General features: G+C 49.1%; 1 protein-coding gene across 2 annotated transcripts in view; it reads left to right on the forward strand.

Annotated features, from left to right (window-relative positions):
• The first annotated feature begins 862 nt into the window (after positions 1–862).
• The window catches only part of LOC141194347 (uncharacterized), a 35849-nt gene continuing 10069 nt past the window's right edge, over positions 863–26642 (forward strand). Inside the window, exon 1 of one of the 2 annotated variants that reach the window (XM_073662248.1) lies at positions 863–947. The gene's annotated coding sequence lies outside the window, so the exon portion shown is untranslated. The remainder of the gene's footprint in view (positions 948–26642) is intronic. The other variant, XM_073662247.1, reaches the window with a different exon arrangement.

Consider the following 26642-nt stretch of genomic DNA (forward strand, 5'->3'; position numbering starts at 1 on the left):
TGCTCCGTACACCTCGTACACACGGCTCCGCTCCGTACACCTCGTACACACGCGGCTCCGCTCCGTACACCTCGTACACACGCGGCTCCGCTCCGTACACCTCGTACACACGCGGCTCCGCTCCGTACACCTCGTACACACGGCTCTGCTCCGTACACCTCGTACACACGCGGCTCTGCTCCGTACACCTCGTACACACGCGGCTCTGCTCCGTACACCTCGTACACACGCGGCTCTGCTCCGTACACCTCGTACACACGCGGCTCTGCTCCGTACACCTCGTACACACGCGGCTCAGCTCCGTACACCTCGTACACACGCGGCTCCGCTCCTTACACCTCGTACACACGCGGCTCCGCTCCGTACACCTCGTACACACGCGGCTCCGCTCCAAACACCTCGTACACACGCGGCTCTGCTCCGTACACCTCGTACACACGCGGCTCTGCTCCATACACCTCGTACACACGCGGCTCTGCTCCGTACACCTCGTACACACGCGGCTCTGCTCCGTACGCCTCGTACACACGCGGCTCTGCTCCGTACACCTCGTACACACGCGGCTCTGCTCCGTACACCTCGTACACACGCGGCTCTGCTCCGTACACCTCGTACACACGCGGCTCCGCTCCGTACACCTCGTACACACACGGCTCTGCTCCGTACACCTCGTACACACACGGCTCTGCTCCGTACACCTCGTACACACGCGGCTCTGCTCCGTACACCTCGTACACACGCGGCTCTGCTACATCCACACTGTAAACCCCTCCTGACCCCACACATAAACTTCAGCTCATCCAGCACCATGACAACCAGCACAGCAGAGTCCTGCATCCACTGAGGCCCCTGATCATGTGACCCCTGACTCCTCCCCCCTGTGACCTCATCACAGGTCCTGTGCGCACAGAGCAGCCATATATGTGGTGGCGGCGCTGCAGGTGGAGGTATGTGGAGACCCCATTACTGGGCGCAGGGGGCATTAACCCCTTCAGCACCGAGACTCTTTTGGGGTCTTGTGTTGCCCCTTTATAAGAATCATAAGGTTTTTGTTCTGTTTCCTGTAATAGATACATACGACCCAACTATGGAGACAGGAAGGGAGGAAACGTATTGTTCTCATAGTACAGGACCCCTTTACTGGCCCCACAGTGTAATGCCCCAATTATGCCCCTTATGCAGGATGTATGATGCCCCCACAGTGTAATGCCCCCATTATACCCCTTATGCAGGATGTATGATGCCCCCACACCGTGTAATGCCCCCATTATGCCCCTTATGCAGGAAGTATGATGCCCCCACAGTGTAATGCCCCCATTATGCCCCTTATGCAGTATGTATGATGCCCCACACAGTGTAATGCCCCCATTATGCCCCTTATGCAGGATGTATGATGCCCTACACAGTGTAATGCCCCCATTATGCCCCTTATGCAGCATGTATGATGCGCCCACACAGTGTAATGCCCCCATTATGCCCCTTATACAGGATGTATGATGCCCAGACACAGTGTAATGCCCCCATTATGCCCCTTATGCAGGATGTATGATGCCCCCACACAGTGTAATGCCCCCATTATGCCCCTTATGCAGGATGTATGATGCCCCCACACAGTGTAATGCCCCCATTATGCCCCTTATGCAGTATGTATGATGCCCCCACACAGTGTAATGCCCCCATGATGCCCCCACACAGTGTAATGCCCCCATTATGCCCCTTATACAGGAAGTATGATGCCCCACACAGTGTAAAGCCCCCATTGTGCCCCTTATGCAGGATGTATGATGCCCCCACACAGTGTAATGCCCCCATTATGCCCCTTATGCAGTATGTATGATGCCCCCCACACAGTGTAATGCCCCCATTATGCCCCTTATGCAGGATGTATGATGCCCCCCACACAGTGTAATGCCCCCATTATGCCCCTTATGCAGGATGAATGATGCCCCCACACAGTGTAATGCCCCCATTATGCCCCTTATGCAGGATGAATGATGCCCCCACACAGTGTAATGCCCCCATTATGCCCCTTATGCAGGATGTATGATGCCCCCACACAGTGTAATGCCCCCATTATGCCCCTTATGCAGGATGTATGATGCCCCCCACAGTGTAATGCCCCTTATGCAGGATGTATGATGCCACCCACAGTGTAATTCCCCCATTATGCCCCTTACGCAGTATGTATGATGCCCCCATACAGTGTAATGCCCCCATTATGCCCCTTATGCAGGATGTATGATGCCCCCACAGTGTAATGCCTCCATTATGCCCCTTATGCAGTATGTATGATGCCCCACACAGTGTAATGCCCCCATTATGCCCCTTATGTAGGATGTATGATGCCCCCCCACAGTGTAATGCCTCCATTATGCCCCTTATGCAGGATATATGATGCCCCCACACAGTGCAATGCCCCCATTATGCCCCTTATGCTGGATGTATGATGCCCCCACAGTGTAATGCCCCCATTATGCCCCTTATGCAGGATGTATGATGCCCCCACACAGTGTAATGCCCCCATTATGCCCCTTATGCAGGATGTATGATGCCCCCACAGTGTAATGCCTCCATTATGCCCCTTATGCAGTATGTATGATGTCCCCCACAGTGTAATGCCTCCATTATGCCCCTTATGCAGTATGTATGATGCCCCCACACAGTGTAATGCCCCCATTATGCCCCTTTTGCAGTATGTATGATGCCCCACACACTGTAATGCCCCATTATGCCCCTTATGCAGTATGTATGATGCCCCACACAGTGTATTGCCCCCATTATGCTCCTTATGCAGTATGTATGATGCTGCCACACTGTGTAATGCCCCCATTATGCCCCTTATGCAGTGTGTATGATGCCCCACACAGTGTAATGCCCCCATTATGCCCCTTATGCAGGATGTATGATGCCTCCACACAGTGTAATGCACCCATTATGCCCCTTATGCAGGATGTATGGTGCCCCCCACAGTGTAATGCCCCCTTTATGCCCCTTATGCAGGATGTATGATGCCCCCACACAGTGTAATGCCCCCATTATGCCCCTTATGCCGGATGTATGATGCCCCCCACAGTGTAATGCCTCCATTATGCCCCTTATGCAGTATGTATGATGCCCCCACACAGTGTAATGCCCCCATTATGCCCCTTATGCAGTATGTATGATGCCCTACACAGTGTAATGCCCCCATTATGCCCCTTATGCAGGATGAATGATGCCCCCACACAGTGTAATGCCCCCATTATGCCCCTTATGCAGGATGTATGATGCCCCCACACAGTGTAATGCCCCCATTATGCCCCTTATGCAGGATGTATGATGCCCCCCACAGTGTAATGCCCCAATTATGCCCCTTATGCAGGATGTATGATGCCACCCACAGTGTAATTCCCCCATTATGCCCCTTATGCAGTAGGTATGATGCCCCACACAGTATAATGCCCCCATTATGCCCCTTATGCAGGATGTATGATGCCCCCCACAGTGTAATGCCTCCACTATGCCCCTTATGCAGCATGTATGATGCCCCCATACAGTGTAATGCCCCCATTATGCCCGTTATGCAGTATGTATGATGCCCCCCACAGTGTAATGCCTCCATTATGCCCCTTATGCAGGATGTATGATGCCCCCCCACAGTGTAATGCCTCCATTATGCCCCTTATGCAGGATGTATGATGCCCCCACACAGTGCAATGCCCCCATTATGCCCCTTATGCTGGATGTATGATGCCCCCACAGTGTAATGCCCCCATTATGCCCCTTATGCAGGATGTATGATGCCCCCACACAGTGAAATGCCCCCATTATGCCCCTTATGCAGGATGTATGATGCCCCCCACAGTGTAATGCCTCCATTATGCCCCTTATGCAGTATGTATGATGCCCCCCACTGTGTTATGCCTCCATTATGCCCCTTATGCAGTATGTATGATGCCCCCACACAGTGTAATGCCCCCATTATGCCCCTTATGCAGTATGTATGATGCCCCACACAGAGTAATGCCCCCATTATGCCCCTTATGCAGTATGTATGATGCCCCACACAGTGTAATGCCCCCATTATGCTCCTTATGCAGTATGTATGATGCTGCCACACTGTGTAATGCCCCCATTATGCCCCTTATGCAGTGTCTATGATGCCCCACACAGTGTAATGCCCCCATTATGCCCCTTATGCAGGATGTATGATGCCCCCACACAGTGTAATGCACCCATTATGCCCCTTATGCAGGATGTATGGTGCCCCCCACAGTGTAATGCCCCCATTATGCCCCTTATGCAGGATGTATGATGCCCCCACACAGTGTAATGCCCCCATTATGCCCCTTATGCTGGATGTATGTTGCCCCCCACAGTGTAATGCCTCCATTATGCCCCTTATGCAGTATGTATGATGCCCCCGACAGTGTAATGCCTCCATTATGCCCCTTATGCAGTATGTATGATGCCCCCACACAGTGTAATGCCCCCATTATGCCCCTTATGCAGTATGTATGATGCCCCACACAGTGTAATGCCCCCATTATGCCCCTTATGCAGTATGTATGATGCCCCACACAGTGTAATGCCCCCATTATGCTCCTTATGCAGTAAGTATGATGCTGCCACACTGTGTAATGTCCCCATTATGCCCCTTATGCAGTGTCTATGATGCCCCACACAGTGTAATGCCCCCATTATGCCCCTTATGCAGGATGTATGATGCCCCCACACAGTGTAATGCACCCATTATGCCCCTTATGCAGGATGTATGGTGCCCCCCACAGTGTAATGCCCCCATTATGCCCCTTTTGCAGGATGTATGATGCCCCCACACAGTGTAATGCCCCCATTATGCCCCTTATGCAGGATGTATGATGCCCCCACACAGTGTAATGCCCCCATTATGCCCCTTATGCCGGATGTATGATGCCCCCCACAGTGTAATGCCTCCATTATGCCCCTTATGCAGTATGTATGATGCCCCCACACAGTGTAATGCCCCCATTATGCCCCTTATGCAGTATGTATGATGCCCCACACAGTGTAATGCCCCCATTATGCCCCTTATGCAGTATGTATGATGCCCCACACAGTGTAATGCCCCCATTATTTCCCTTTTGCAGGATGTATGATGCCCCCCACAGTGTAATGCCCCCATTATGCCCCTTATGCAGGATGTGTGATGCCCCCACACAGTGTTATGCCCCCATTATGCCCCTTATGCAGGATGTATGATGCCCCGCACAGTGTAATGCCTCCATTATGCCCCTTATGCAGGATGTATGATGCCCCCACACAGTTTAATGCCCCCATTATGCCCCTTATGCAAGATGTATGATGCCCCATACAGTGTACTGCCCCCATTATGCCCTTATGCAGTATGTATGATGCCCCACACAATGTAATGCACCCGTTATGCCCCTTATGCAGTATGTATTATGCCCCCCACAGTGTAATGCCCCCCATTATGCCCCTTATGCAGTATGGATGATGCCCTCACAGAGTGTAATGCCCCCATTTGCCCCTTATGCAGTATGTATGATGCCCCACACAGTGTAATGCCCCAATTATGCCCTTTATGCAGTATGTATGATGCCCCCCACAGTGTAATGCCCCCATTATGCCCCTTATGCAGTATGGATGTTGCCCCCACACAGTATAATGTTCCCACGGTACCGCCTGAGGTCCTGCAGTTGGAATAATCCCTCTGGAGTTAGTTTTCCCTTTCCCTGCTTCTCTACATATAGACCCTTGAGCATGTATACATGCATGTAGGGGAGCAGGCCTTACTAGATATCTAGGCTTTGTACAGTAATATATCGCATGAGGCTGGTATCAGTGGAGTAAGATGTTTATAGAAATCGAGATCAATAGAGTGTAGCAGACATAATGACTTCATGGACCATCTTCTAAAATTAATTCTTACTCATAACTAGTGTTGAGCATTCCGATGCTGAAATATCGGGTATCGGCCGATATTCGCGGTATCGGAATTCCGATACTTAATTCCGATACTTTTGCAATATCGTATACCGGAATCGGAAGTTCCCATAATGCAATGAGCCATTTTCATTTTATTCAGCCAATGAGGATCCTAAGAAGTGTGGGCACATCCTGTTAGGCATGTAGGCATCTTAACTAATGGCATGGCTGTGATTGGCTGCTGAAATGATGTCATGATGCACTATAAAAGCCGCCGCCGCCATTTTGAGCTCACTCTGCTGTGAATTCAGTTAGGGATAGGACGCTGTTGTTCTGAGGGACAGTTTTAGCTACCTATTTGGTCTATTCTGCTTTACCCAAGCTACTTTATAAATCTCTGTGCCTTGCAGTGCTAGTGCACAGTTCTCTGTGCTGTTCACCGCTGTCTGCAAGGTCTGTGTGTGTGAGTGCAGCTCACCCTGTAGTGTGTACTTCAGCCACGTCTGGTTGTAGTGCACTCAGTGTGTGTCACTGCCTCATACATTGTCCTTTTTTGCCAATTCATAATTTTTCCTGATATCTCCTATTAGTGTGGTGGTTCCATCCGTATTCAGCTAAATTTGTTCCAAACACACTATATAGGAGTAGATAGAGAAATTTTTTTGGTCTTGCAGCGCTAGTGCACAGTGCTCTGCATCTGTACTGTTCACCGCTGTCTGCAAGGTCTGGTGTGTGAGTGCAGCTCACCCTGTAGTGTGTGCTTCAACCACGTCTGTTTGTAGTGCACTCAGTGTGTGTCACTGCCTCATACATTGTCCTTTTTTGCCAATTCATAATTTTTCCTGATATCTCCTATTAGTGTGGTGGTTCCATCCGTATTCAGCTAAATTGGTTCCAAACACACTATATAGGAGTAGATAGAGAATTTTTTTTGGTCTTGCAGCGCTAGTGCACAGTGCTCTGCATCTGTACTGTTCACCGCTGTCTGCAAGGTCTGGTGTGTGAGTGCAGCTCACCCTGTAGTGTGTGCTTCAACCACGTCTGTTTGTAGTGCACTCAGTGTGTGTCACTGCCTCATACATTGTCCTTTTTTGCCAATTCATAATTTTTCCTGATATCTCCTATTAGTGTGGTGGTTCCATCCGTATTCAGCTAAATTGGTTCCAAACACACTATATAGGAGTAGATAGAGAATTTTTTTTGGTCTTGCAGCGCTAGTGCACAGTGCTCTGCATCTGTACTGTTCACCGCTGTCTGCAAGGTCTGGTGTGTGAGTGCAGCTCACCCTGTAGTGTGTGCTTCAACCACGTCTGGTTGTAGTGCACTCAGTGTGTGTCACTGCCTCATACATTGTCCTTTTTTGCCAATTCATAATTTTACCTGATTTCTCCTATTAGTGTGGTGGTTCCATCCGTATTCAGCTAAATTGGTTCCAAACACACTATATAGGAGTAGTTAGAGGAGCCTTTCTGCAGCATTGGGCCCTGCAGCCCCAGCCAGATTAGTATTAGCCTATTTTTTGCAGCCTCATCTATTGCATTGTAGGTTACCTTCCTACATTGTAATAGCTACAAAAAGTTTGTGATACTATCGTTATTACATCTTTAGGCACATCCAGTGTCTTTTTGTGACAAAAAAAACCTAAATAAAGTTCACCAAACACTCCACTTTACAGTTGTGTAGGCCACATTAGCTCATATTAAAGTCTAGTCCACACTTTATAAAATTAGTGTTTCTTATACCTGTTAGCAGCTGTTCAGGAATAAGCACACTAAGCCCTTAGTACTTTTCTGCCTATCTTTATCAGTCTACCAAGATGAAGAAGGCAGGGAGTAAGGCATGTGGTCGTGGGCGTGAAGTTTCTGCAGGGAGAGGACGTGAGGATTCTGTGCCTGCAGGGAGAGGATGTGGGGATTCTGTGCCTGCTGCGGGCACCAGTGACTCAGCATCCCCCAGTTTTACCAGGGAACAGTCCTTTATGCGCAGCTTTGTAGGAGCTAGCCGTACCCCACTGCTGCGCGAGGACCAAATTGAAGCCGTTGTCGGATGGATGGCAGCTAACGCATCGACTTCAATTAGTTCCAGATCCTCTCAGGTCCTGAGCACTGAAGAGCACCCATCTGTCTCTTCACCACCTGCCAAATTGCCCTGGCAGTCAGAGAGCCCTGGACAGGAGCCATCTCTACTTCTGTTTTCTGAATCTCTTGGCTTGGAAAGAGGGGGCCAGTCAAGCAGAATTCGAGAATTTGAAGAAGAGGTAGTATGCAGTGATGCTCAACCGTTTTGTCTCTCTGAATCTGAAGAGGCGGGTGGGCCAGTGCCTATGGTCAGCAGCACACCTCAGTACGCATCTGATGATGAGACTCAGGTGCCACTTTCTGGTGCGTACTGTGCTGTCGAGACTACCCAGGAGAAGCAGTTGTTTGAAGAGGGTGGTGTAGATGATGAGGTCCTTGACCCATCATGGCGTGAGGGACAGGAAGGTGGTGGGAGCAGCTCTGAGGAAGAGATTCCCCGAACGGCCCAAAAAGGAGGGAGAGGGAGGGGGCAGACTTGGTTGCCTGTAGCCTCCACTTCGGCACCCATTAGGAGCATGGCTCTTCCAAAATCCAAAGCGGGCGCTCCCAAGACTTGCAGTGCCTGGTCCTTTTTTGACACAGTTGCAGATGACATTTGCTTTGTCAAATGCAAGCTGTGTAATCAGAAGGTGAAAAGAGGGAAAAGTGTCAGCAACCTCAATACCACAAATATGTGGAAACATGTGCGGACCAAGCACGTGGTGGAGTTACAAAAACACACTGAAGACCTAGGCCAACCTACAGCGCCACCTACCACCTCTTCAGCTCGTGTTGTAGCCTCTTCCTCCAGCTCACACACAGCTGGTTCGGCTTCCTCACAGGATCGCCATGGAAGAATCTCTGGCACTGTTGTACAGAGACACAGTGTAATTCCACCCACAGCACCACTTTCCCAGTCATCCTCACACTCCCAGGCCAGTCTACAGCCATCGTTAGCACAGGCATGGGAGAAAAGGCGCCCATACTCTGCAAACCACCCCCGAGCACAGGCTCTGAATGCTGGCATTGCTAAACTACTGGCCCTTGAAATGCTATCATTCAGGCTGGTGGAGACTGACACATTCCGTAACTTTATGGCATTGGCAGTCCCACAATACAACGTGCCCAGCCGATTTTATTTCAGCAGGCAAGCCGTCCCTGCCCTGCAACATCATGTGGAGGGAAAAATTAAACATGCGCTACAAAACGCCGTCAGTAGCAAGGTCCACCTGACCACCGATGCGTGGACCAGTAAGCATGGACAGGGACGATACCTTTCCCTCATTGCCCATTGGGTAAATGTTGTGGAGCCGGGTACAGATCTTGAGAGTGGCGCTGTACGTGTTCTGCCAACTCCAAGGATTGCAGGAATCCAGTCTGTACACATTGACTCCTCCTCATACTCCAGTTCCTCTGAATCAGCGCTGCAGGAGCCGTCACGGTCTACCTCCACATCGACCCGTGAACGGTTACCTGTTATGGTGACCAATATGAGCACAGCCGTGGCCAAACATCAACAGGCCGTATTAAAATTAATTTCTTTGGGGAATCGAAGCCACACAGCGCAGGAGCTCTGGAATGCCATCAAGCAGCAGAGCGACGTGTGGTTTGTGCCAGCGAATCTCCAGCCAGGCTTGGTAGTGTGTGACAATGGCCGAAATCTGGTGGCAGCTCTGGGCCTAGGCAACCTCACTCACATCCCATGTCTGGCACATGTGCTCAACTTGGTCGTGCAGAGTTTTTTGAGGGACTATCCGGATCTTGATGCACTGCTTCACAAGGTCCGCATAGAGTGCGCTCACTTGCGGCGTTCCAGCAATGCAAGATCACGCATTGCAGCTCTGCAGCGCCGATTACGTCTTCCGGAACACCGCATCATATGTGACCTACCCACCAGGTGGAATTCAGCGTTACATATGTTGGAGAGGTTGTGTGAGCAGCAGGCAGCAGTAATGGAGTACCAGCTGCAGCAGGCGCAAACAAGTCGCAGTGCGCGCCGTTCACACTTCACCACCACTGAGTGGGCCTCTATGAAGGACATTTGCCACGTTTTGCGTGCCTTCGATTATTCCACGCGGATGGCGAGTGCAGATGATGCACTAGTCAGCATGACTATCCCCCTTATCTGCCTGCTTGAAAAAACACTGCAAGCACTAAGGGACGAGGTTTTGGAAGAGGTGGAGGATGAGGAGTCACAAATGCCATCTGCTTCTCTACAGTCTGCGCAACGTGGTTCCTCACAAAGGCCTAGGCAGGGGACACTTTGTGAGGAGGATGAGGAGGAGTCAATGGATGAGGAAGACATCTGTCCAGAGGAGGGAGGTACACAATGCTCTAGTAGTCAGTATCTAGAGCGAGGGTGGGGTGATGCAGAGCAGGCAGAGATCACGCCTCAAGCAGGGGACAGCGTTTCTTGGCCAGTTGGCAGTCTGCAGCACATGGTTGATTTCATGCTGCAGTGCCTGAGAAACGACCGCCGCATCGCCCACATTCTCAACACGGCTGATTATTGGGTGTCCACCCTCCTAGATCCTCGCTACCGGGACAACTTACAAAGCCTCATAACACCGTTGAACCGGGAGCGTAAAATGCGGGAGTACCAAGACGCACTGGTGCATTCCATCATGTTCTCCATTCCAACCGAGAGCAGTGCTGCTAGTGCTTTACAAAGCAGCTCAGTGCGTCGAGGCAGTGGAGGAAGCTCTGCACAAAGAGGGAGCAGAAGCAGCGCCTCAGCACAAGGCAAGACCAGTATGGCCGAAATGTGGCAAAGTTTTGTGTCCCCGCCGCCACAAATGTCTACACCATCACAGACGGCTCCAGTCAGCAGGAGGCAACGTTTCCGTCAGATGGTGACAGACTACATGTCTTGCCCTCTTAGTGTACTCCCAGACGGCTCTTCTTCCTTCAAGTTTTGGGTCTGTAAGCTGGATACATGGCCAGAGCTTAGTCAGTATGCATTGGAGGTGCTAGCTTGCCCTGCTGCTAGTGTATTATCGGAACGCGTCTTTAGTGCCGCAGGTGGTGTACTAACAGACCGTCGCATGCGACTATCCTCCGATAACGTTGACCGGCTTACTTTTCTCAAAATGAACAAGGCCTGGATCTCTCATGAATTTGCCAGTCCTCTTCCAGAATAAATAATTGGTTGGCAACAGTATCCAGGTCTCCTGTTCTGTTCATGTTTCTACCACCTGAACTGTAATCCCTGAGCTCCAACACCGCCAGTTGGCGCTCGGAAGTGCCGTCTGCACAGTCAACACTTGCTGCCGTGTTATTGGGGTTCAGTAACGTCAGCTGTTCCCCTGCTGTGCGGACGGCAATTTCTCCTGCTCTGTCCACATTCTCACTACTACAGATTTTAAAGTTGCTCCAATTACACCTCTGGCTCCTCTGTTTTCAGTATTATCCCTGAGCTCCAACACCGCCAGTTGGCGCTCGGAAGTGCCGTCTGCACAGTCAACACTTGCTGCCGTGTTATTGGGGTTCAGTAACGTCAGCTGTTCCCCTGCTGTGCGGACGGCAATTTCTCCTGCTCTGTCCACATTCTCACTACTACAGATTTTAAAGTTGCTCCAATTACACCTCTGGCTCCTCTGTTTTCAGTATTATCCCTGAGCTCCAACACCGCCAGTTGGCGCTCGGAAGTGCCGTCTGCACAGTCAACACTTGCTGCCGTGTTATTGGGGTTCAGTAACGTCAGCTGTTCCCCTGCTGTGCGGACGGCAATTTCTCCTGCTCTGTCCACATCCACTGTACTACTGATTTAAAACCTCCTCCAATTACACCTCTGGCTCCTCTGTTTTCAGTATTATCCCTGAGCTCCAACACCGCCAGTTGGCGCACGGAAGTGCCGTCTGCACAGTCAACACTTGCTGCCGTGTTATTGGGGTTCAGTAACGTCAGCTGTTCCCCTGCTGTGCGGACGGCAATTTCTCCTGCTCTGTCCACATTCTCACTACTACAGATTTTAAAGTTGCTCCAATTACACCTCTGGCTCCTCTGTTTTCAGTATTATCCCTGAGCTCCAACACCGTCAGTTGGCGCTCGGAAGTGCCGTCTGCACAGTCAACACTTGCTGCCGTGTTATTGGGGTTCAGTAACGTCAGCTGTTCCCCTGCTGTGCGGACGGCAATTTCTCCTGCTCTGTCCACATCCACTGTACTGCTGATTTAAAACCTCCTCCAAATACACCTCTGGCTCCTCTGTTTTCAGTATTATCCCTGAGCTCCAACACCGCCAGTTGGCGCTCGGAAGTGCCGTCTGCACAGTCAACACTTGCTGCCATGTTATTGGGGTTCAGTAGCGTCAGCTGTTCCCCTGCTGTGCGGACGGCAATTTCTCCTGCTCTGTCCGCATTCTCACTACTACAGATTTTAAAGTTGCTCCAATTACACCTCTGGCTCCTCTGTTTTCAGTATTATCCCTGAGCTCCAACACCGCCAGTTGGCGCTCGGAAGTGCCGTCTGCACAGTCAACACTTGCTGCCATGTTATTGGGGTTCAGTAACGTCAGCTGTTCCCCTGCTGTGCGGACGGCAATTTCTCCTGCTCTGTCCACATTCTCACTACTACAGATTTTAAAGTTGCTCCAATTACACCTCTGGCTCCTCTGTTTTCAGTATTATCCCTGAGCTCCAACACCGCCAGTTGGCGCACGGAAGTGCCGTCTGCACAGTCAACACTTGCTGCCGTGTTATTGGGGTTCAGTAACGTCAGCTGTTCCCCTGCTGTGCGGACGGCAATTTCTCCTGCTCTGTCCACATTCTCACTACCACAGATTTTAAAGTTGCTCCAATTACACCTCTGGCTCCTCTGTTTTTAGTATTTACCCTGGGCTCCAATACCGCTAGTTGCTGCTCAGAAGTGCCGTCTGCACAGTCAACGCTTGCTCCAGTGTTATTGGGGTTCAGTAACGTCAGCTGTTCCCCTGCTGTGTGTCCGGCAAATTCTCCTGCTTTGTCCACATCCACTGTACTACTGATTTAAAACTTGGTCCAATTACACCTCTGGCTCCACTCTGTTTTTAGTATTTACCCTGGGTTCCAGCACCGCCAGCTGGTTCTCGGCAGTGCCTTTGGATTAGGTGCCTCCTTCTCGGTATCCAAGTTCCACCAACGTCTGCTGGTCCTTGGTAGTGCTTTCTGGCACAGGTACCTCCTTCTTAGTAACCGAGTTCCAGTACCGTCAGCTGGTCTTCGGCAGTTCCATTGGCTCTTGTACCTTCTGCTACCCATCCGGGTTCCAGTACCGTCAGGTGGTCCTCTGTAGTTCCATTTGCTCTTGTACCTTCTACTACCCATCCGGGTTCCAGTACCGTCAGCTGGTTCTCGGCAGTGACTTTGGCATGGGTACTCCCTCCTGCCCAGCCTGGTTCCAGCACACCAGCTGTTTCCGGGTAGTGTCAACGTCACTTTGCCTCCAATGCGTTGTCCTGTCGTGTTGCGGTCGGGTTAGCCGACTCTATGGTGCCTGCAGTTTAGGTGACTCCTATGTGGGCTGCGGGATCTGGCAATGAAGGCTGGTTCCATAGTGCCAATAGGACAAGCACCCCCTGTAGGACTGTGGGTTTTGGTAACTGCGGCCGGCTCGCGGCCTTGAACTTTTTTTTACATGGGTACCTTCTGCTACCCATCCGGGTTCCAGTACCGTCAGCTGGTTCTCGGCAGTGCCTTTGGATTAGGTGCCTCCTTCTCGGTATCCAAGTTCCACCAACGTCTGCTGGTCCTTGGTAGTGCTTTCTGGCACAGGTACCTCCTGCTTAGTAACCGAGTTCCAGTACCGTCAGCTGGTCTTCGGCAGTTCCATTGGCTCTTGTACCTTCTGCTACCCATCCGGGTTCCAGTACCGTCAGCTGGTCCTCGGTAGTTCCATTTGCTCTTGTACCTTCTACTACCCATCCGGGTTCCAGTACCGTCAGCTGGTTCTCGGCAGTGCCTTTGGATTAGGTGCCTCCTTCTCGGTATCCAAGTTCCACCAACGTCTGCTGGTCCTTGGTAGTGCTTTCTGGCACAGGTACCTCCTGCTTAGTAACCGAGTTCCAGTACCGTCAGCTGGTCTTCGGCAGTTCCATTGGCTCTTGTACCTTCTGCTACCCATCCGGGTTACAGTACCGTCAGCTGGTCCTCGGTAGTTTCATTTGCTCTTGTACCTTCTACTACCCATCCGGGTTCCAGTACCGTCAGCTGGTTCTCGGCAGTGACTTTGGCATGGGTACTCCCTCCTGCCTAGCCTGGTTCCAGCACGCCAGCTGTTTCCGGGTAGTGTCAACGTCACTTTGCCTCCAATGCGTTGTCCTGTCGTGTTGCGGTCGGGTTAGCCGACTCTATGGTGCCTGCAGTTTAGGTGACTCCTATGTGGGCTGTGGGATCTGGCAATGAAGGCTGGTTCCATATTGCCAATAGGACAAGCACCCCCTGTAGGACTGTGGGTTTTGGTAACTGCGGCCGGCTCGCGGCCTTGAACTTTTTTTTTACATGGGTACCTTCTGCTACCCATCCGGGTTCCAGTACCGTCAGCTGGTTCTAGGCAGTGCCTTTGGATTAGGTGCCTCCTTCTCGGTATCCAAGTTCCACCAACGTCTGCTGGTCCTTGGTAGTGCTTTCTGGCACAGGTACCTCCTGCTTAGTAACCGAGTTCCAGTACCGTCAGCTGGTCTTCGGCAGTTCCATTGGCTCTTTTACCTTCTGCTACCCATCCGGGTTCCAGTACCGTCAGCTGGTCCTCGGTAGTTCCTCAGCTTTCTTGTACCTTCTGCTACATTTCCAAGTTCAAGCTTTTTGAAATGGTTCTTGGTAATCACTCTAGATCTCCCTGACGAGGACCCTGAAGACGAGGACCCTGGCGACCAACCCTAAGAAGACGAGGACCCCGAAGACGACGACCCTGAAGACGAGGACCCTGAAGACCACCCCGAAGAAGACGAGGACCCTGAAGACCACCCCGAAGAAGACGAGGACCCCGAAGACGAGGACCCAGAAGACCAACCCGAAGAAGACGAGGACCCCGAAGACGAGGACCCCCGAAGACCACGACCCTGAAGACCACCCCGAAGAAGACCAAGAAGATGACCCTGAAGAAGTTGACCAAGAGGACAAAGAAGAGAAGACAAGCACCAAGATACAGAAGAACAAGAGACAGAAAACCAAGAAGCAGAAATACAAGAAGCTGCAGAACAAAAAGCGGAAGAACATTAAGCATAAGACTAAAAATCAGAGCAAAAGATAATATCTAAATTATAAGCAGAAGATGACTAAGCAGTGTATGGGGGTGAGTCCGTTCCTCCTTGTGGTGCCCCTGGAAAAGACCTACTGCTGCAGGCCAAACTGAACACGGACAAATCCTGTTGTAAATCTTTTGTGACGGGCAGAACGAAAGGTGTAATGTCCAACCTTTTATAGATAACAACTACAGGAATGCCTGCCACAAATAAGAATATGATGAAGAAGAAGAAGATGAAGAAGTAGAATATGAAGAATGTAAAAAAAAAAAAGAATAATACGAAGAAGGTGAAGAAGAAGAAGATGAAGAAGGTGAAGAAGAAGTGGATGAAAAAGATGCTGAGGATGATGAAGGAGAAAGTGTGGGAGAAGTAAAAAAGAAGGTGAAGAGCATGGAAGTAGTGAAACATAAATATCTGACAAAATATAAAAATACTTAACATAGTCAATATTTCCGTAACTCAGAACGTCTTAAAAAAAAATATTAATTCCTGCTATTCCATTTGATTGGGCTAAACCTCTATGCCTTTATTGTCTCCCCCACCTCCACCAATACATTCTACATTATTCTTAGTTGTTTTCCTTCATGTAGAATTAACCTACAAGGAAAGAAAGGGTTTATTTTCATTCCGATATTTCTGTCCCATTGACTTGCATTGGTTTCCGGTATCGGAATCGGTGATATCCGATACTTTTTCGGTATCGGTCCGATCCAATCCGATCCGATATTTCCCGATATCGGAAGGTATCGCTCAACACTACTCATAACGTCTTTCTTTTGACAGGAAATACTTACCCGAGCTCAGGGGTACTGCGATGGGGAGCCCCTGTGCCTCCTCATTTGCTAATCTATTCCTGGGCTGGTGGGAGGAAACCAAAATACTCAGGGATGATTATAAGTGGTGGCAACCATATATTGGGGCATGATATAGATATATAGACAACATTTTTATCATCTGGTCAAGGACGAGTGAACAATTTCTTGAATTTGTCAAGGAACTCAATATCCATAGAGTGGGCCTTAGATTTATATCAGAGTTTAATTATTACCAGTTGCCTTTCCTTGATGTACCAATCAAGAAAGTACAGGATGGGAGCCAGGGCTGTGGAGTCGGTAAGCCAAACCTTCGACTCCTACTCCTAAATTTCCATGACACCATCTCCGACTTCACGACTCCGACTCCCTCATACATGGCTCATGTTTAAGTGATAAATTTACAGTAGGACACATTTTTCTCAGCTAAAAGTCTAGACTCTTAGATCAGGAATAAGAAAGACATTTATAGGACATTTCATAACTTTCCCAAATTCTTATGAAAAAATATTCCTCACAAACTGCATTGAACTATTATACCCAATTTATTACATATTTTAGGCGTCGGAGTGGGTCCATTTTATACCGACTCCGACTCCACCAAAATGGGCACCGACTCCGACTCCACAGCCCTGGTTTGGACCCTAGGGACACTCATCTACCATAAACTATTAAAGTGGGATAGCCACCACCCCATCCTCCTGAAAAAAAAAAAAAAAAAACAATATCCAAGGGCCAATGTTTACAGTTGAGAAGAAACTGCTCTAATGTCACAGATATTAATATACAGGCAAAAGACATAAACACCAGATTCAGGGAAAAAGGTACCCACAGTACATTTTGGATTCTGCACGATTGTTTGCAGAAAAACAGGAGAGAGAGACACTCCTACATACCTAACAAGACACCAAGAAAAATATGGGATAACACAAGTAATAGGAACTTGTGACAATCAGAGTGACCATATCTTTAATATCCTCAGAAAACACTAGAATGTACTTGTGGCTGACCTGGACCTGAGGGTGCTGTGTGATCTACTCCCACAATAACTTTCAGAAAGGGTTGGTCAATTAGGGACCGTTTAGTGCATAGTTTCTAAAAAAAACTGCACCCAAGGGGACATGGCTAGATAGAAGAATCTGTGGTTTATTTAGATGTGTAGAAAGTTGTACATGTAATTGAATGAGACCATGTAAATCTTTCTCGAGTTCCTCTACAGGTGAAACCTTTTTCCAGAGGGATTATTCCAACTGTAAAACCTCAGGACTTGTATATGTGGTCACATGCCTCTACCTCCGAGATTATGTATGCACGACCAAGAGGCAGTCTAAGAGGAGTGTGGAGGGGGCATTTGGGCGAAATACGCCATGGTTGGGTGTCACGGGTGTGTCAGAGGTGACAGACAGTCGCCCTGCAGGGGTTTGCAAGAGATCTCCACATTTGGCAATGCAGACAGCTGCCTAGATGGGAGGCTTTGTTTAGGACCCAGATTCTACCTCCATTTAGTCTGGGTGTATATATACCTGGTGTGTCTATGTTGGCGTCACCGGGTATACTCATTTCTACTTGGAACTTGGCTGAAGCAGCATCACGTCCTCTTTGGAGTCTTGAGGCCGTGTGCCCTGTTGGAGTTTCTTCTAAAGCGAAGCTGTAATTCCCCTGTGTTGTCTTCCCCTTTTGTCTTTAGAGTGCTAGTGGAGGTTGACTAGTGCTCATCTCCTTCCACCCCCAGCTATAGCCTTATGCCAGGGATAGTTGGGCGAGGCATGTGATGATCGACAGCTGTGGAGGCTGTATAGGGACATTAGGTAGAGACAGGGTGATGCTAGTCCAGTTTAGGAGGTCACCTCTTCCCCCTTTTCCCTAGTATCTGGGCTCCCTTTCCCTTTCTCCTCTGTGTTGCACTCACACCTGGCGTGACTCTCTGCGTTGCACTCACACCTGGCGTGACTCTCTGCGTTGCACTCACACCTGGCGTGACTTCAGGACACCCCATTAGTGAGACACATGAACAGTGCACATTGAGGTGAAACAAGAGACATCTCCTTTTGCATCATTGAAGTGGTTAAACCCAATGTGAGAGGTGGTGATCTTAATAGATGTATCCTCTAAAAGTAAAGTGAGTGGATTTCCAGACTGGATTCATTAGGCCCTAAGGGACTGAATGAGCAAATTTCCTATGCCTGTTTTGTATGAATACAGACCCATTCCGGATTACATTTTAGGATTTTATACTCTACCCATTGCTACTCAGTTCCCTGTGAACGAGGTTCACATTGTTTTACTTCATCAAGAGATCTGAGCTTCTATATCAGAATTATTTCTTATCAGTTATATCCCAATTATACTGTTTAGTAACTAACAAGTGTGGTGATCCTTGTGTATCTCTAATTATGCAATAGGGGTCAAATATGACCATTTAAGAGTATACTGTGGGCCACCATCCCATATATTTTGTAGTGATAAAGTAGATCCACATGCCGATTGCATGATGGGATGATGTACAATACTTATTTTTAGTCTCCCATGATACTGATCTCAGAGAGAGGATTTTTCTGTTGGTGGAATGCAATCCAATACCATATGCGCTCCGGTGTGGAACGCCGACATCTGGGCATGCACATTTGTGAACAATGATCCTAGATGGAATGATAACTGCGGGCATGCGCAGTCACAGGTACGAGTGGCGCGGCGGCAATCAGTTTATCTGGTGTTTCAGCATAAAGCAAGTCACTTCCCGACATGCACACTAGGTGATGGACATTATCGAACCTCCAGCTCATGAGAAGTAGCGTAGGCGCAGTATATTATTGTAGACAGACTCTATTCTGTATATCCTGTGACAATTCACCTCTAGGAATGGGAATGAACCTCCTAGTCTGGGAGGGGTTTTGGATGAAGTGGGATATTTAAACATGGACACCTGGCTATTAGGCACACTATGCTGAACATCATGAATTATCATCCCTCTATCAAGCCTCCTAATGAACCTGTTGGGAAAATACATTGAGGCGGATTATTGAAACATTCTGTGAGTACCATACCCTTTCCTTTTATACATATTGTAGGGGTTTTACTCACTGGGGCACAATGGGAGGAAAACAGGAGGCATGTTCTTAAATTTCATGTGGGTTTATTACTTCATAAACCCAGAAGCCAAACAGAAAAGCAAATAGCCTTTAGATCAGGCAAACAAAGTAAATGTCCTTAGCAGGTCTCTGCTCAGCCCGGCCTGTGTGGCACACAAGCTGGGGTAGCGTCCAGTGTCCTGGCTTGGTCTGAAGACAAACATACACAGTAGGCCTTCTACCTCCAAACACACAGACCATGTGCCAAACAGCAGCCTTCATTTTATAGGCTGTTAACCACACCCAAAGGTGAGGTATGTGGGTAGCTGGACCCGCCCATTCTCTCCTAGCTACCCGTAACCCGGCTCCCAGGTGCGCCAAACGATCCTCTTAGTACTTATGTGCCCTAGAGAAACACTCCGGGTTACATCACAGAGACCAGCCATCTCTGTGACACATACCTCCCATTGACTACGCGACCATTAGCCACCTTTCATACCTCCCCCCTCTGCCTAAAGTCGTGGGCTTGACACCTTTTACTACCAGACAGGGGATTTTCGAGAGATCATCGGCATTACCATGTAGCTTCCTTGCTCTATGTTCTACAGGGAAGTAGGAGTCCTGTAGGGCTAAAAACCCGAGGGTGACTCTGGCATTTTTTCACTTTTTTTCCTCATCCATCGGAGTGGAGCATAGTCAGATAATAATCTGTCCACCGCACACTTTATAGCCAAGCGTTCCTGCCCTATGACCGAATAATTTTTCTCGCAGGAGGACAGCTTTCTACTCAGGTAGAGGACAGGGTGCTCCTCCCCTTGTATCTCCTGGGAAAGGACTGCTGCTAACCCGACATCTGAGGCATCTGTCTGGAGTATAAACTCTTTCTTGAAGTTCGGGGCAACCAGGACCGGTTGCCTACACAGAGCCAGTTTCATCTTTTGAAAGGATGTCTACGCCGCTGCAGTCCACTTGGCCTTGGCTGATTTTGTCCCTTTAAGGAGGTCAGTTAGGGGTGCGGCCATCATGGCGAAGTTTGGGATGAATTTCCTGTAGTATCCCACGATTCCCAGGAAGGCTCTGACTTGCTTTTTCGACACAGGTCTCAGACAATTTTGGATTGCCTCTACTTTAGTATTTTGGGGTTTTATCTCGACTCTACCCACTACATATCCGAAGTACTTGGCTTCTTATTTCCCCATGCCACATTTCTTCGAGTTTATTGAAAACCCCACCTTCCTCAGAGCATCAAACACAGCCTGAATCTTTTCCAGATGACTCTCCCAGTCTGGACTGAAGATAGTATTGTCCAGGTATGTTGCGGCATATTTCTTATGGGATGCAATGATGCAATCCATAGCTCTCTGGAATTTTGCAGGGGCCCCCTGCAGTCCAAGCGGCATCCGGGCATACTGGAAGCATCCGTCCGGCATAGAAAACGCAGTCTTCTCTTTGGCTACCTGTGCCATGGGGATCTGCCAATATCCCTTCGTCAGATCCAAGGTGGTTATGTGCCTTTCTGGCCCAAGCCTCTTGATCAGCTCAACGACGCGTGGCATTGGATATGCATCAAATTTGGAAACCTCATTCAACTTCCGATAGTCGTTGCAGAATCTCCACTCACCATTGGGATTTGGGACCAAGACGATCTGGCTCAACCAACTGCTCTTGAATTCTTCAATGACACTGAGCTTCAGCATACAAGCTACCTCTTTGGATATCAACTCTCGTCGGGCCTCAGGTATCAGATAGGGCTTCAAGTTCACCCGCACATGTGGCTCCGTCAGAGCCTTGTGTTCTATGACCCTTATGCAGCCCGACAATTCTGAGAACAGATCCCTGTTCTTCTGCATCAACTCCCGACACTGCTGTTTCTTGGCCTTCGTTAGCATTTCCGCTATTGCGACTCCTCCAACGTCACCTTTTAGTTTGCCCAGAAAGCATGGAGCTTCCACAGCCTCTCTGTCTTGCCACGGCTTGATGAGGTTGATGTGGTATATCTGGTACGGCTTACGTCGTCCCGGTTGATGAACCTTGTAGTTCACTTCACCCACTTTTTCCACCATCTTATATGGCCCTTGCCACTTGGCCAAGAACTTACTTTCCACCCTAGGAATTAGCATGAGGACTCCGGTCTCCCAGATTGAATTGCCTCACTCTGGCTGACCGGTTGTAGACTCTGGCATAAGCTTCTATTGCCTGGAGGAGATGTTCTTTTGCGATGGGCATCACATTCACAATCCTCTCCTGCATCAGAGCAACGTGCTCGATGACGCTCCTGTGGGGCGTGAATTTGGCTTCCCAGATTTCCTTTGTGACATCCAGAAGACCCCGCGAATGTCGGCCATACAGAAGTTTGAATGGCGAGAACCCTGTAGAGGCCTGTGAAACCTTTCGGTTGGAGAACAACAGATACGGTAGGAGACAGTCCCAGTCTCTACTGTGCCTTTCTATGTCCTTCCTCAGTATACTCTTCAGAGTCTTGTTAAACTTTTCGACTAAGCTATCTGTCTGGTGATGTTATACTGAAGTCCTCAGTTGGGAGATTTGGAGGGCTTTGCATAACTCCCTCATCACCTTACTCATAGAGGGAATTTCCTGGTCGGTGAGTATCTCCCTTTTGTAAGCCTGTTGGGGGAAAAAACATGGACCAACTCACGGGATATATTCTTTGCGGAGGAGTTTCTCAGTGGAATCACTTCAGGATAGTGTGTGGCATAGTCCAGGATAACCAATATAAATTGATGCCCACGGACAGATTCAACCAGGGGACTGACCAAGTCCATAGCAATTCTCTCGAACGGCACTTCAATAATGGGCAATGGCACGAGGGGACTTCAATAGTGAGAGGTGGGGGCGGTTAACTGGCACGTAGTGCAAGACCTGCAATACTTAAATATTTCCCGGTGACATCCAGGCCAATAGAACCTTTGTAAAAGATAATGCCTTACCAACACCAGATGCAGCAAGCCTCCATGATAAAGACGGGGCCAGCACATGTGCGAAATACTGATGCAGACAGCCACTCACTAACCTACCAATTCATCTAGGGGGTGGCTGTGTAGTATTATACATGCACACCGATGGAGTCTGCATAGGGCGCCAGTCACACAGATATGTGCGATGCACAGTTTCTGGCTTGCAGCTTGTTGATGACGCCCATACTATTAGATCAGGCGGGCTGCCCAGCACTATATACGTGCACCCCCACAAGACAGACGCCCCAATTCACCCAGCCAACACTAAAGAAGCCTGGCCGCATCCTGCAAAAAAATGTGCAAAAAAGATGAAAAATAGTGTATAAGATAAATACACCACATGAGGTATTGGTCGATATTTTGGCCAAAATACACAAGCTCGCAACCCAAACGTCAAGGGTCCTCATACTTGCGAGCCCTAACACTAAACATTAAAAATGGTGAACATTGGACATAATTTCAAAAAACATCACAGTAAGGCTGTATTCCCACTATTCTTTTTTAAAGCGTTTCCGCAGCGGCAATTCCGCTGCAGAAACGCTTAAAAAACGCTTGGTAGAAGGTCTGCCATGTTCCCCAATGATAATCCCATGTGCTGTGCACATGCTGCGTAAATTTCCGCTGCGGATTATCATTGCGGAAAAATCCACAGCACTACCAATTATTTTGCGTTAGCGCGGTGTTTTCGCCGCCATTGACTTGCATTGGAACGCATGGAATCCGCATCATTGCATCTGCAGATGCGGAATCCATGCTTTTCAATGTGCTTATGGTACCCGGGTTTGGAGAAGAGGAGACTCTCCTCCGCACTCGGGTACAATAGAACCTGTAAAAAAAAAGAATAAAATAGAAAATATACATTATACTTACCTTTTTTTACCTATTTTTTATTATTTACCATTCTTTCAGTCACCCTATATAAATCCATGCCGGTTGCATGGATTTATATAGTGTGACCAAGTTGTCAAGCACTTTCCAAGTGATGCTAAAATCGCTTGGAAAGCGCTTGACAACCCGCATGTGAAGAATGCTTCACTTCCGTACAATCCGCATGCATTTTTTTCTGCCAGGGAGATGCAGAAATGCTCAGGAAAAAATCCGGAGCATTTCTGCATCGTGGGCACATAGCCTAAAAGATAATGCCTTACCAACACCAGGTCAGATTACCAATGCACTGCAGGATGCAGCAAGCCTCCATGATAAAGGCGGGGCCAGCACATGTGCAAAATACTGATGCAGACAGCCACTCACTAACCTACCATTTCATGGAGGGAGTGGCTGTGTAGTATTATACATGCACACCAATGGAGTCTGCATAGAGCGCCAGTCACACAGATATGTGTGATGCACATTGTCTGGCTTGCAGCCTATTGATGGTGTATTTATCTTATACACTATTTTTCATCTTTTTTGCACAGTTTTTTGCACTGTGCTTCACACATATGTGTGACTGGCGCCCGTCCTATGCAGACTCCATCGGTGTGCATGTATAATACTACACAGCCACCCCCTCCATGAATTTGGTAGGTTAGTGAGTGGCTGTCTGCATCAGTATTTTGCACATGTGCTGGCCCTGCCTTTATCATGTAGGCTTGCTGCATCCTGCAGTGCATTGACAATCTGACCTGGTGTTGGTAAGGTATTATCTTTTACTGTGATGTTTTTTGAAATTATGTCCAATGTTTACCAATAGAACCTATGCACGATCCGTTCCTGCGTTTTTTCCACTTCCAGATGTCCCCCCAAGACATGTGAATGGGCCATGTCCAACACCTTCCATGTAAAGGGGCCCAGCACTATTAACTGCTCCACACTCTCCTCCCTCACTTTCTTGACCCAGTACAACAACTCCTTACTCATCATAAAATGGGGAAACCTTGTGTCAGCCCCCGACTCCTGTGCAACCCCATTTATAATAGCGACATTATTAAAGGCTTCCTTCAGAGTTAGGTCCCTATGTTGGGCAGACCCAAAATTCTCGCTGGTCACCCCTAACTCTGGAATGGCAGACTCAGGGGGCACTACCTCCTCATCCCCCACAAGGACACAAAAAGGAAACCTGTCTGACCTGGGTGTGGTGATACCTCCTTTAGGGTTAATTTTTTTTCTTATCTGAGCCAGTGAACCCAGAACCCTTCCCCCACAGATCCCAAAACAAACAAAAGCCCCAGCCTATAATAATAGGGTGCAACAAGTCCTGAACGACGCCGACCTCGTGGGACTCTGTACCGTGGGCCTTTTCAATGTCCACTCTGGCCCGTAGGGTAGTCTTTAGCATCACCATGAATGCACTGAACGCCGACTTTTTTCCCCAGGATCATTTGGAGAGGAAGGGTGGCCCTCATAAGGGTCACCAGGCTCCCGGAGTCTAGCAGTGCCGTTACCTCCCATCTGTTCACCTTCACGTGGCATGCTTGTGGCCCCTCGATGGGTGGACAGTTCACACTGCAGGCCGGATAAGCATAATATGAACAACGTTGTCCTATGCTGCAGTCCATCGGCTCAAGGGTCAGGGGACTACGGGCGGCTATATGGCCTGGGCCGTGGCACCTCCAACAAACAACATCACCTGTATGGACCTTGGGCACCACCTCCCTCGTCCATTTGGACCTTGGAAGTCCCACCACTTTTGGGCCTCCACCCCCTGTTGGGAACTCCAGTATGTAGTGGGCTGCCTTCCCAAGGAACCTTCAACTCCCTGGTATCTCTCGATCAGTCCGACCAGTTCACCCACATACCAGGGATCACCCTGGGCAACCCACGGCTGTATGGGCCTCGGCAGGGGGTGCACAAACCGGTCCATCACCACCCACTCTACCATCTGCGCAGACATTGAGGACTCTGGCTCAGCCACTTCTGGACCAGGTGCAGCAGGTCAAACATTTGGGACGGAGGTGGTTTGTTCCAGTGATACGAACCCGCTGTGCCCTGATAGTCATTGTCAACCCCAAGCGTGCGAGAATCTCAGTTTTTAGCTTGCCATACTCTTTGGCATCCTGCAAATCTAAATCATAGTATGCCTTTTGGGCGTACTATGCAAAGCTAAATAGGGCGTACTATGCAAAGCTAAATCATAGTACGCCTACTACGCGTACTTCTGGGGCTCTCCAAGTCAAGTATTGCGACAGTACCTCTGCCCACTGCTCTTGTGGAAATTTCTCCCTCTCGGTGACCCTTTGAAACACCATCAGGAAGGTCTCATCCCCCAGGGTCATTTTCTGCAAAGCTCGTCATGCTGCCTTCCGGACATGGGAGTCATCAGTCGGACCTGGGGTTGGAGCGCTCATCCTGTCCTGGATGGCGGTTGCCAGAAGCTGCATCTGCTGACGTTGTTTCTGCTAGTGCTGCTGGATCTGCTGTAACTACAGCCTGTTGGTCTCCTGTTGATGCTGCTGCGACTGGACCAGGTGTTTAAGCAGGTCCTCCATTTTGTCTTGCGATGCTTGCTGGCTTGCGACAAACTTCACCCAGGGCATGCAGTCCATCCTGTAGCACTCATACGTCTCTGCTGGGAACTCTGCCCGCAAGTCTAAGGGTATGTGCACACGATGCAGAAATGAAGCAGAAAATTTCTGCATCATTTCTGCATCTCCCTGGCAGAAAAAACGCATGCAGATTGTGCATGCGTTTTTCCTGCAGAATACATGCGGATCCACATGCGGATTCACATGCGTTTCCTCATGCAGATTGACAAGCGCTTTCCAGGCGATTTTAGCATCACCTGGAAAGTGCTTGACAACTAGGTCACACTATATAAATCCATGCAAACAGCATGGATTTATATAGTGTGACCCGAGAGAGTGTATATACTTACCTCCGATGGCCCCCGGTGTCCTGCTCACTCCGTTCTCCCGGCTGCAGGCAACTTTGAATTGAAAGACCTGCTGACGTCAGCGTCACGTGACCCGTCACATGACTCTGACGTCAGCGCAGGTCCTACAACTCACTGCAAGTGCCGGGAAGCAAGGAGGAGCGCAGCGCGGGCCGACAGATGGTAAGTATATATATATTTTTTATTTTATTCTTGTTTTACAGCTTTTTTAATGGTACCTGGGTGTGGAGGAGAGTCTCATCTTCTCCACACTCGGGTACCATCCGCACATTTGAACGCACCAATTACGCAAGTACAGATGCAGTCTTGCGGAATTGGCGCGTTCTAATGCAAGTCAATGGCGGCGAAAACGCTGCGTTTACGCAAGATTAATTGACATGCTGCAGATTTTTGAGCGCAGCGTTTACGCTGCGGAAAAATCCGCATCATGGGCACAGCACATGCGGATTTCCATTGGGGAACATTGCTTCCCTTTTACCATGCGTTTTTCATGCGTTTCCGCAACTGCAAAAACGCCGCGGAAACGCATGAAATACGCATCGTGTGAACTCAGCCCAACACTACTTGTGGAGGTTTTACTCACTTGGGTGTGACAGGAGGAAAACAGAAGGCATGTTCCTTTAAAAGTTCATGTGGGTTTATTGCTTCATAAACCCAGAAGCCAAACAGAAAAGAAAATAGCCTTTAGATCAGGCAAACAAAGTAAATGTCCTTAGCAGGTCTCTGCTCAGCCAGGCTTGTGCGGCACACAAGCTGGGGTAGCGTCCAGT

This window comes from Phyllobates terribilis, unplaced genomic scaffold (genome assembly GCF_046119375.1).
Source record: "Phyllobates terribilis strain yellow unplaced genomic scaffold, ASM4611937v1 Scaffold_69__1_contigs__length_7402412, whole genome shotgun sequence".
NCBI lineage: Eukaryota > Metazoa > Chordata > Amphibia > Anura > Dendrobatidae > Phyllobates > Phyllobates terribilis.